The sequence below is a fragment of the Crocodylus porosus genome, unplaced genomic scaffold (assembly GCF_001723895.1).
Source record: "Crocodylus porosus isolate Cpor-Errol unplaced genomic scaffold, CroPor_comp1, whole genome shotgun sequence".
In the NCBI taxonomy this organism is placed as follows: Eukaryota; Metazoa; Chordata; order Crocodylia; family Crocodylidae; genus Crocodylus; species Crocodylus porosus.
In genome coordinates, this window is record NW_017728947.1 from 80,196,678 (window position 1) to 80,207,140 (window position 10,463).

General features: G+C 47.1%; 1 protein-coding gene across 1 annotated transcript in view; it reads right to left on the reverse strand.

The window, feature by feature from the left end:
- LOC109320861 (centrosomal protein of 128 kDa-like) overlaps positions 1-1,722 on the reverse strand; it is a 76,771-nt gene extending 75,049 nt beyond the window's left edge. Inside the window, exon 1 of the mRNA XM_019551140.1 lies at positions 1,563-1,722. The gene's annotated coding sequence lies outside the window, so the exon portion shown is untranslated. The remainder of the gene's footprint in view (positions 1-1,562) is intronic.
- Positions 1,723-10,463: the final 8,741 nt, after the last annotated feature.

The following is a 10,463-nucleotide window of genomic DNA, read 5'->3' on the forward strand; positions in this document are numbered from 1 at the left end:
GAGATGTAAAGTCAGTTCCTAATATAAAGTGAACGTAAACCTACATAATTATATCTACCTGCATCTATAGATAGCAGTAGACATTTGCAGACGTCTAATGATTGTGAGCTATCCTGCCCATTGGAACATGAACTTAATGTCTAACAATGGCTCTTCACAGGCAATATTAGCTAGGCCACAGATGGTCATTATAACAGGAGTGGGAAAGGGAAAGGAAGATGACATAAATGAAGTGGAAATGGAAACTGGGAGCTCTTGCAGAAAAAAAAAATACAGAAAGGAGAAATAAACAGAAAGTAGCATGGGAAAAGACAAAAGCAAAAATAGCTTAAAAGGAAGCAGATTTTTCAATTAACAGTGCTGAAAATAAGGAAATCAGTCCCTTCATTACTATACAGTACTCCACTTAAGTGCATATTTCAATCCTGAAGCTATGCTATGCGTTTAGAGTACACACTTACGCAAACAATGTAAGTATACGTAAAACCATCAGTGTTGCCATATTAGTAGCCCCACTACTGATTAGCATTTTCAAGGCATCCAATAGTCAGTTGATGCCCCCCTATTAGAAATCTTAAAAACAATGAGAGAAGTCTTGAGAATATATGAAGTTAGTTGGTTTTAACGCTCCTAACTTCAGCAGTTCGACAGCTGCTTCTCCTTTACTGTACCTTTTTTAGCTGTGTCAAGAAGTGAAAAATAGTTGCAATTAGTAACTGTAATGTTAACCAGAATAAAATTAAGTTACAAAGTGGACAGTGAAGCTTAAAGATGCTGTGCAGAGCATCCTACTTAAATCACAGTTTCAAGATTTTTGCAGAAAGCACAAAAAACATCAACCTCCAAGTTTGCTGCAAAAAATGGCACTGGCTGCAATTTCCTGGGAAATGGACCTTAAAAGAGAGACTTAATAAAAAACAGTCCTCACTGTCGCTGCAGCTTCAGCCTTACAGCCAACCCAGGAGCAGAAGGCACCAGCATGAATGGCGGCAGCAGCTGAAGAGAACTGCCCCTGTGCCAGAGCCAACACAGCAGGAAGCCGAGTCAATGGTCAGAACTGAAGAAGGAAGTTTTGTGTCTGGGTGTCTCGTTTGTGAGGCCTCTTCTTGAAGAAGCTCACACACCACATGGACACACCCACTTCCCCAAAGTGCACCCCCTGCCACTGCATATGCACACCCACTCCCATAGACACACACCTGCACAACACGCCCCGTATCCCTGCACGCCCTACCACCACGCCCACACATAGGCAGCCCCTGCACACACACGCCCTATCTCCCAGCCACTCCTACCCCCCACCCCTACACACAACCACACACACCCCTGCAAAGCGCACCCCCTGCCCCGCACACACTCCTGCTTCCATCCCTGCAACCAAGCCCTACCTCGATACACGCCCCAGCCACTCGTATCCCCCACCCCTTGCGCACAACTACACGCGCAACGCCCACGCCCACACCTGAAGCCCCCGGGGGGGTCGCTAAAGGATGACGTCAGCCGGAGGGGAGAGGAGGGGGAGAAGCTAATGCTCACAGGGAAAGGAGTCGCCCCGTCCTCACCTCGGCGCGGCGACCCCAGCCCACGACTTCGACCGACCGACCAACCGCCCGACACACCGCACCGCGCCCCGCCCCGCCCCGCCGCTATGGCAACTTGAACTAGCCGCCCTGCCAAAGGCAGAGCGCGGCGTCCCGGGCTCCAGGCTGCGCGGCACTCAGCCCCATGGGACGTGTAGTCCGCCAGCCTCAAGAGCGCCCGACGACAGGAGCCCACGGACTACACCTCCCAGGAGGCCCTGCGCTTCCCCGTGACAACCGGCCTGCGACGCGCCCGAAGCCCCGCAAGGCGGAAGCTTTTTTTTTTTTTTTTTTTCTGTTTTTTTTGCACCGGTCCTGGAAGCACTGCGCGGCACTCAGCCCCATGGGACGTGTAGTCCGCCAGCCTCAAGAGCGCCCGACGACAGGAGCCCACGTACACCTCCCAGGAGGCCCTGCGCTTCCCCGTGACAACCGGCCTGCGACGCGCCCGAAGCCCCGCAAGGCGGAAGCTTTTTTTTTTTTTTTTTTTTCTGTTTTTTTTGCACCGGTCCTGGAAGCACTGCAATACCAGGTCAATGCATGGAGTGGATGGAGCACGCTCCAGTTCCACCACCCAATACCAAAAAGAATCTGCTCAATATAGACCTCCTATGGAGGACATATCAGAGACAATTCCCCTGGGGAGCACGTCCCCCGCCCATAGCAAGACTCTGGCCAAGTCCAGGTAAGTATGTGTCTGTGCAATGGGCTCGCCAGTGGTAGGGCAAGGCGGAAGCTCCCGTTCTAAGCCTCGCCCTTCCTTAAAAGGCCAGGCAAGTTAGAGCAAAGGGCGCGTGTTCTGCTCTTCCTAGTACCCCGCTGCAGGGGCGGGGTGACTGCCGCGCTCAGTGCGTCTGGGGTGGGGTAAAAGGAGAGTTTAGCCCATATGTACTGGGTAGCTAGTCTTGCTTGTCCCTGAGCCCGGCTGTGCTGAAAATCCTACCCTGGGGGTCTCCGATGCCATTGCTCCTGCACTTAGATGTACTTGTTAATCGATGAGCCAGTTTATTTTTTTTTTTTTTTGCAAACCCCACATGACTCAAACCCCGCGGGGGTTGGAGCAACCTTTTCTCCCGGGACCGTGGAGATGCGGGAGCCTTTGTTGGGCAATAATAAGGATCTGCGGAGGATCCAAATTCACACTTTGCCTCTGAACAGCTGTGGCTCATTACTCATTGCAACTAATTGCCTTGCAGACCACCCCAAAATGGACTAGAAACAAGACTGATCCCACAAGGGCCCTGCTGCACTTAGCATAAAGCTGGATAGAAACCAGCTATGAAGTTGTTGCACATTTTCAAGCTCCAACTTTAGAGCTGGTTGGCTCTTTTTTTTATAGCCAGCTCAGCTGGACATTTTTCCAGCATGATAATGACTTGTATGTGTGGCTAGGCTAAACTTACTGTGTGATTTACCAGTTAACTGTAATAGATGTAGCCCATGGCAGGGGCCTTACTACACATGCAAGCCTTATTGTTCATGCTCAGCCCCAAACCTGCTGGGCTGCCAGCTTCTTAAGTGCTAGGGCCTGGGAAGTATCCAAATTAACACCTTGCCCATGGACAATCAAGGTGTTTTCAAGTTAATTGCTATTCAAGCTACCTGTACAAGGGATGGTTGCAACCTGTTTTAATGAATCAAAACCTAAGACAGTCAGCTGCAGATTCCATAATTATGATGCATTAAGTTTAGTACCTGAAGTTACAAGTACTAACTTAATGTACCATAATTGGCACTACTGTACAGCATACAGTTTTTTGTGACCCCAACATGCAGTAGACTAATCCTACTGCACTACAGCAGGGTTTTTGCAAGCTGTGCTACTGCTCAGTAGAATTGGTCTACTGTGCGTTTGTCTTGTGTAGACACACCCAAGGACTAACAAGAGTTCCAAGCAGTAAAGGTGAGAAGTTATAAAAGATTACTGGTACAGAAATTATTTGTTTCAGTTAAAATGTTTGGAGTGAATTGTGGTGGGGAACTGTCTTTTCATTGTCCTATGGTTTACAAAGCTAGTCACTTTGGATTTTGATTTGAACACAACCTTTAATTGTGCTACAAGCCATAAGCACAAGTACCCTCCCCCAGTCAAATTAAAAGAACTCAATATGTTCTATATTATATTTATTTTCTGAACCTTTATATTATTTTCTTTCTTGGCTTTATATGCTTGCTTGATTTTTAATTTTCATAGGGTGGCAAGTGGGAAAGCTTAATAATAAAAGACAAAATAGCTTCTAAAAACAAAATATAGTAAGAAGACGTAGTATAACAAAACAGAGTATCCCAAAACTTTCCACCCCACCCACTGGGAGCTACTGCAGTGCACAGGAAGCAGACAGAAAAAGCAGTTGTCGGTAAAAGGTGGCTGCAGTCCCTATACAGCCCTCTCCGGGTCTGGTGACCATGCAGTGCCTGCTCCATGGTTCTCCCTTACTATGAATGGATCCAAGATTTTAGAGAGGAATGTGGGAGCAGAGACCTGCACTGTGGTGGCTGCTCCCCTGTTCCCAGAAACCTCCTCCCCACACCCCAAGCAGGCAGACAGCACCATGGGAGCAGCAGCAAGGGACTTCATGGGTGGGGGGGAAACAATCTTCCCTCCTCTGTGTTTAGCAGCCTGTTTCCTGATCCCCTCCCGCACTCCCACCCAGTGTGGGAAAGGGGGAAGAAAGAGTTCTAGAGCCACTCCTACCCCAATACAGGGCTTCAAAGACTCATATTGCAAAAAGAGACTCAAAAATTTTAAAAAAAACACCACATCACCTCATGCTTGCACTCAAGATTTTTTGGCGACAAAGCCAATATCAGGGGTTGCTCTTTGCATGATAAACTGCATTCCAAATAGGTGAAACACTTGTTCCTGTTGGTTTCTATGTTTGCTTTCTCTCATCTCCCCACCAAAGATTACTTCCTGCAGTGGCTGATTTATCTTTTTGTCACTGTTCAAGCAACTCTTTTCCCCCGTCAAAGACTTCTCCAGGCCACTCTCAAGTTTACTGATGCTCCACAAATCCAAAATTTAGCCTCCCTTTCTCTTAGGATGCAACACCTCCTTTATAAAGGATATCAGCATAACTGCTTTGACATATCTGTCTGCTCATCCTGAGCAACTGTTCTCCAAATCTGTCCGATGCTTGGAGGCAGTATAAGTTCCAGAAGGAAAGAGCTTGGTAAGAGCACCAAGAAGCCAGTCTGTATACACATAACTGGAATATTAACTGAAGCATATCTAAATAGCTCCCTTTATTAACAGTTTGATGCATTGTAGAATTATGTAGTTCTCATGTTACACAAAACTGTGAGAGTGGTTGCTCTAAAGAAACCCACAGCAAAATACAGAGCTGGATTAAAAGAAAAAAAGTTGGATGGTGAGGGGAGGTGGAAGGTTGAGAAAGAAGAGAGGAAGAGAGTGGAGTCGTCATCTGTGCCTGCCAGAAGTAATGCCTAAAGCACTGAAATAGATTATTTAAAAAAAAAATTAAGAATCGAGTACCATAGCCCCAAACTGAATGAAACTCTAGAGAGAGATTGCTCTTTACTCCAAACCGGCAGAGATAGAATAGACACTTGGGTTAGAGGGCTAAAGCACTGCACCTTTCGCACACAGTTTGGAGATTCGCCAATTGAAAATGGTTTTGGTGGGTTTTTTGAGAGAGAAAAACTAAAGTTTACAGAAAAGATTATTTCAGAGAACCAAATGATATATTCTTAGAGAAGCACCTCTAAATAGCAGGGGCAGCAGAATCATCGAGGGAAAGAGTCCGGGCAGCAGATCACAGCTCTGCCCCAGCTCCAGACCATGCTGTCACCACCACAAGGTCCTGGCCCCAGAGCAGCTGCCCACCCTGCCAGTGCTGTTGTTGCCAGTCTCAATGGAAACCCTGGCCCCACCCTGTCACTACCCCTCCTCTCTTGGGATCTTCATGGAAACCAGCCACAGCAACAGTGTGCAGGGGTTGCTGGGAAATGGAGTCCACTAAGCATCCAATCTGGCCAACATGCTCCCTGTTACACTCTCTGCAAAGGTTACATTGCCACAACTCTTGCAATATGTGTGCTTTATGCCCCATCTGAATGCACCAGTATTCCAAGTGCAGACTGCTGCTAACCATCCCTCACCAAAGGAGGCCATGGCCACATTTCCATCAAGCTGTGGACATTCCATAACAATATATAACAGCATAATTATTGCCTATTGCTAGCAGAGGTGATAAGTACCTCCTGCGCTGAAGGGTGGATTCATGCCCTCCAAGTATCCATCCATATCCCATCTTGATTCCTTTCTTTATTAATCTCCCCCAGCTTCTCCCAGTGCCTTTAACCATGTTCACAAGTCTGTTTCAGCTACTGCTTCTGGATACATTTTATTTACTACAACTCATTCCCTATTTTAGATTAGATTGTTCCCTATTTAATTATTACGACTCATTAGTGACACAGGACACTTAACTGACATATTTTAGTCTGGTAAATCCTGGTTTGCACAGGGAGTTGGACTAGCTGACCTCTTGATGTCCCTTCCAGCCCTACTTGCCTATGATTCTGTTATTCAGAGCCACTCTCAAAACAAAATACTTTACTAATAGCTCATTCTTGGCCTCTTGAAAGCTGTCTAGAAATTTCTGATGACTATATGGGTCCCTAAAACTTAGTTTCCAGTGTAGTCCCATAGACTTAACAATCAAACAGCTTAGGTCTGCTAGGCAGACCTTCAGTACCTTCCAAAGCACACTTAAACTGAATTCCAAACTGAATCTCCCATTTCCTGGCATCAGAGCAAAATTCTGTTGTTGTGCTTCTCTTCACAGGCAGATGTCATGAATTCTTGTTGGTCCATCTATCACAATTCATCTTCCTTTCTGCTGTCCCTCCTCCAACAGGGAGGGCAGAATTATCATCTTCACTGCCACAGCTGCTGTCTCCTCTGCCACTGCTGCAGTTGCCATTACCATGGATTTAGGTTCAGCCCTTACCTACCATCCACCAGAAGGCCCCCACTCTCTAAGAAGTCCATTGCTAGCTAACAGGTATTTGTCCTGTTGAGCACTTGACTGCTGAAAAAGCTGCTGCTCATAAGAAGCTGGAAGCACCTGGGATTATTTTGGCCACTGACAGCCAGGTCTATTTTAGCCCAGGGGTGGCACAGGCAGCTAGTGTAACACATGACAGATCAGGGATGGAAAAGGCAGATAGGGCAGGAGACAGAAATCAGAACAGCATACTGGGGCAGGAAACAGAGCAGAAGATCAGGCGGGGGAGGGGATCAGAGTGACACTTGGAGAGGGTTCAGGGTTAATTTGTGGCATGCCTACCAAAAAGGCTGGTGTGCACTGTTTTAGCAGATGCTGCTGAACAAATGCTTATGACCATCATGCTTAGCCCTAGAAATATTTCTGTGTTCACTGAATCAGACACTAGAGGGACTCATAAGTATAAAAGTTACAGCTGAGCAATGTGAGAGGCAAGAATACCTGTGGATATCTTTTATTAGACCAACTCCATGGTTGGAATAGACATAGGTGTGACAATCCTAGTACGGACAGTGGAGTATTAAGTTGAATACAAATAAACAAAAGCTGTGGGGAACTGAGATCCCTTGCATCTATTGATTCCAGTCAGACCCTGAAAAATTGAAATCCGTTAAGAAAATGTCCAAGCCAAAGATATGAAAGGAGTTCAGCTGCAATTTGTAGGGATGGGCAACTATCTTCTCAAATTCTGTGCATGCTTTTGAGAAGCCAGTAAATCCTCCAAAAAGATATGAAATTCTATAACATAGAAATGTTCAACCTCCCCCCCCACCCAAAAAATAGCCAAGTGAAAGAACAGATAAAGCCATAACTGTGGCCCCAGTTCTAAATCCTACAATCTTACAACACAGGGCAAAACCAGACAGGTATAGATAGAGAAGATATTGATAAAGCTGTTTTTTGAATGAAATGTTTCCATTATTTTAACTTTGGATGTGCAGTCTGATCACACCCCTTGAAAGCATCATGAGGTGAAATTAAGGTACTGCCCGAGAAAAAATCACTAATGATGAGTGTAGCCGGGAGACCAACGATTCCATTATTTTAAGGGAAAAACTTGTAGCAGATAGAGTCCAGGCAGCTGAATAGAAGGTAGCCATACAGGAGTAGGCACCATGGAAGTCCTCTTACCCAGGCAGAGGGCTGGCCATTAAGAAAGAGGTGAACACCTGCCGCCAGCCAGGGGAACACTGCATGGAGTGAGCTAGCTGCAGAGAGGTAGGCAATCAGATGCCATAGACTAGGGGGTCCTAGTGCAGGTGTGGGTCTGCTGCAGTAAGACAGTAGAGCCAACCCTAGCTGGGCAACAAGGAAGCAGCTGCAGCTGTATTTGTCAGCTCCCATGTCAACTACTTGGCAGGTCCTGATGAATCAGCCCTGCTGGTGGTGTGGAGAGTCATGTGACCTGCAAGGGTGGGAATTAGGAGGTATAAAAGCCCAGGAGGTAGTCTGTCTCTGCAGACTGTCCTGAGAAGAGCTCTGTCCAAGAGACTGGCTGGGAGTTGTTTGCCCCAGTGACAACAAGCTACCAGAGACAGAGCTCTCTGCCTAAAAGGAGCTGAGCCGAGAGACCCATTGAGAGCTGCCTGCAAGACTTTGGACCGTGCTTTAGATCTGGAGATTTGGAGGCTTCAAACACCAAAGCAGCATGTCCAGATCAAAACACTGGCTTCTTTAGGCTTTCTGAAGCGGTTTAGAGCTTCCAAACTGCTTCAGAAAAGCTTTGGAGCCGCTTCAGAGATCCGGCCATAGGTTATAATGGGGAATCAATTACATATCTATAACTTTGTTGTTTTAGTCTGATTTGGATGAAACTTGCAGGGGCGGTAGCCCCTTGTGAGTCCACAAAGCCTGCCAAGTTTCAAGGAAATAGGTGCAAGGATTTGGGGAAAACTGCACCTCAAGCTGTGGAGAAGCAAAACTCGTGACATGGGTGACACTGTGTTAAGGCGCAGCAGGGTGAAAGCTGCAGGCACACTAGCCCCTGCTGAGGCCATGAAGCCTGCCAGCTGTCAAGTAGATAGGTGCAGGGCTTCTGGGGCCCTGCACCTCTAGCTGCTGACAGGAAAGATTCCCTTACAGCCACACCCAGGCCGGATGCAAATGGTGCATAGTCACCTGGAAGGACTGGATGCGTTTAAGTCAGCAGGCCCAGATGAGCTGCATCAGAGGGTAGGAAGGCACTGGCCGATGTCATTGCACAGCCACTGGCAAGAATATTTGAGCACTCATGTCGCACGGGTCAGGTCCCAGAGGACTGGAAAAGGGACAATGTGATCCCTATTTTCAAGAAGGGGAGGAAGGAGAATATGTCATACATATGAGAGCCCAGCAGGAAAAATTATGCTTAGGGGAAACCAGCACAGGTTTGTAGCAGGTAGATCATGCCTGACTAATTTAGTTTCTTTTTATGACCAGATTACAAAACACCTGGATGCAGGAGTAGGGGTAGATATCATTTACTTAGACTTCAGGAAAGCCTTTGATATGGTATCCCACCCCATACTGGTGAACAAATTAAGAGGCTGTGACTTGGATGATTACACAGTCCGGTGGGAGGCAAATTGGCTAGCGGGTCGTACCCAGAGAGTGGTGGTGGACAGGTTGGTATCGACCTGGAAGGACGTGGGCAGTGGGGTCCCGCAGGGCTCGGTTCTTCGACCGATACTCTTCACTGTCTTCCTCAGTGACTTGGACGAGGGAGTGAAGTGTACTCTGTCCAAGTTTGCAGATGATACAAAACTGTGGGGAGAAGTAGACACACTAGAGGGCAGAGAACAATTGCAAGCAGACCTGGACAGGTTGAACAAATGGGCAGAAAACAATAGAATGTGATTAAACAAGGAGAAATGCCAAGTGCTGCACCTAAGGAGGAAAAATGTCCAGTACACCTACTGCCTAGGAAATGACCTGCTCAGTAGCATGGAAGCGGAAAGGGATCTTGGAGTCCTAGTGGACTCCAAGATGAACATGAGTCATCAGTGTGACAAAGTCATCAGCAAAGCTAACTGCACTTTATCATGCATCAGCAGATGCATGACAAACAGAACCAAGGAGGTGATGCTTCCCCTCTATTGGGCACTGGTCAACACCCCTTGAAAGCATCATGAGGTGAAATTAAGGTACTGCCCGAGAAAAAATCACTAATGATGAGTGTAGCCGCAGTTGGAATACTGCGTGCAGTTTTGGGCACCACACTTTAAGAGGGATGTGGATAACTTGGAGAGGGTCCAGGGAAGGGCCACTCATATGGTTAAGGGCTTTCAGGCCAAACTCTATGAAGAGAGACTAGGGCACTTGGGCCTCTCCAGCCTCCACAATAGAAGGTTGAGAGGTGACCTTGTGGCTGCCTATAAATTCATCATGGGGGCACAGACAGGAATTGGCGAGGCTCTACTCACCAAGGCACCCCTGGGGGTCACAAGAAATAATGGCCATAAGGTAGCAGAGAGCAGATTTAGACTGGACATTAGGAAGAACTTCTTCACAGTTAGAGTGCCCAAAATCTGGAATGGGCTCCCAAGGGAGGTGGTGCTCTTCCCTACCCTGGGGATCTTCAAGAGGAGGTTAGATAGACATCTGGCTGGCCTGTGTCCAGGTGTTTTTTAACCTGGTCATAACAAGAGACTAGATTAGTCAGGCATGATCTACCCGCTATTAACCCATGCTGGTTTCCCCTCAGCATAATTTTTCCTGTTGGGTTCTCACATATATGAGCCTTAATAAACTTTTCAAAGACTTTGCCAAGGACGGAGGTGAGACTGACTGGCCTATAGTTGCCTAGATCCTCCTTCCTCCCCTTCTTGAAAATAGGGATCACATTGGCCTTTTTCCAGTCCTCCAGGACCTG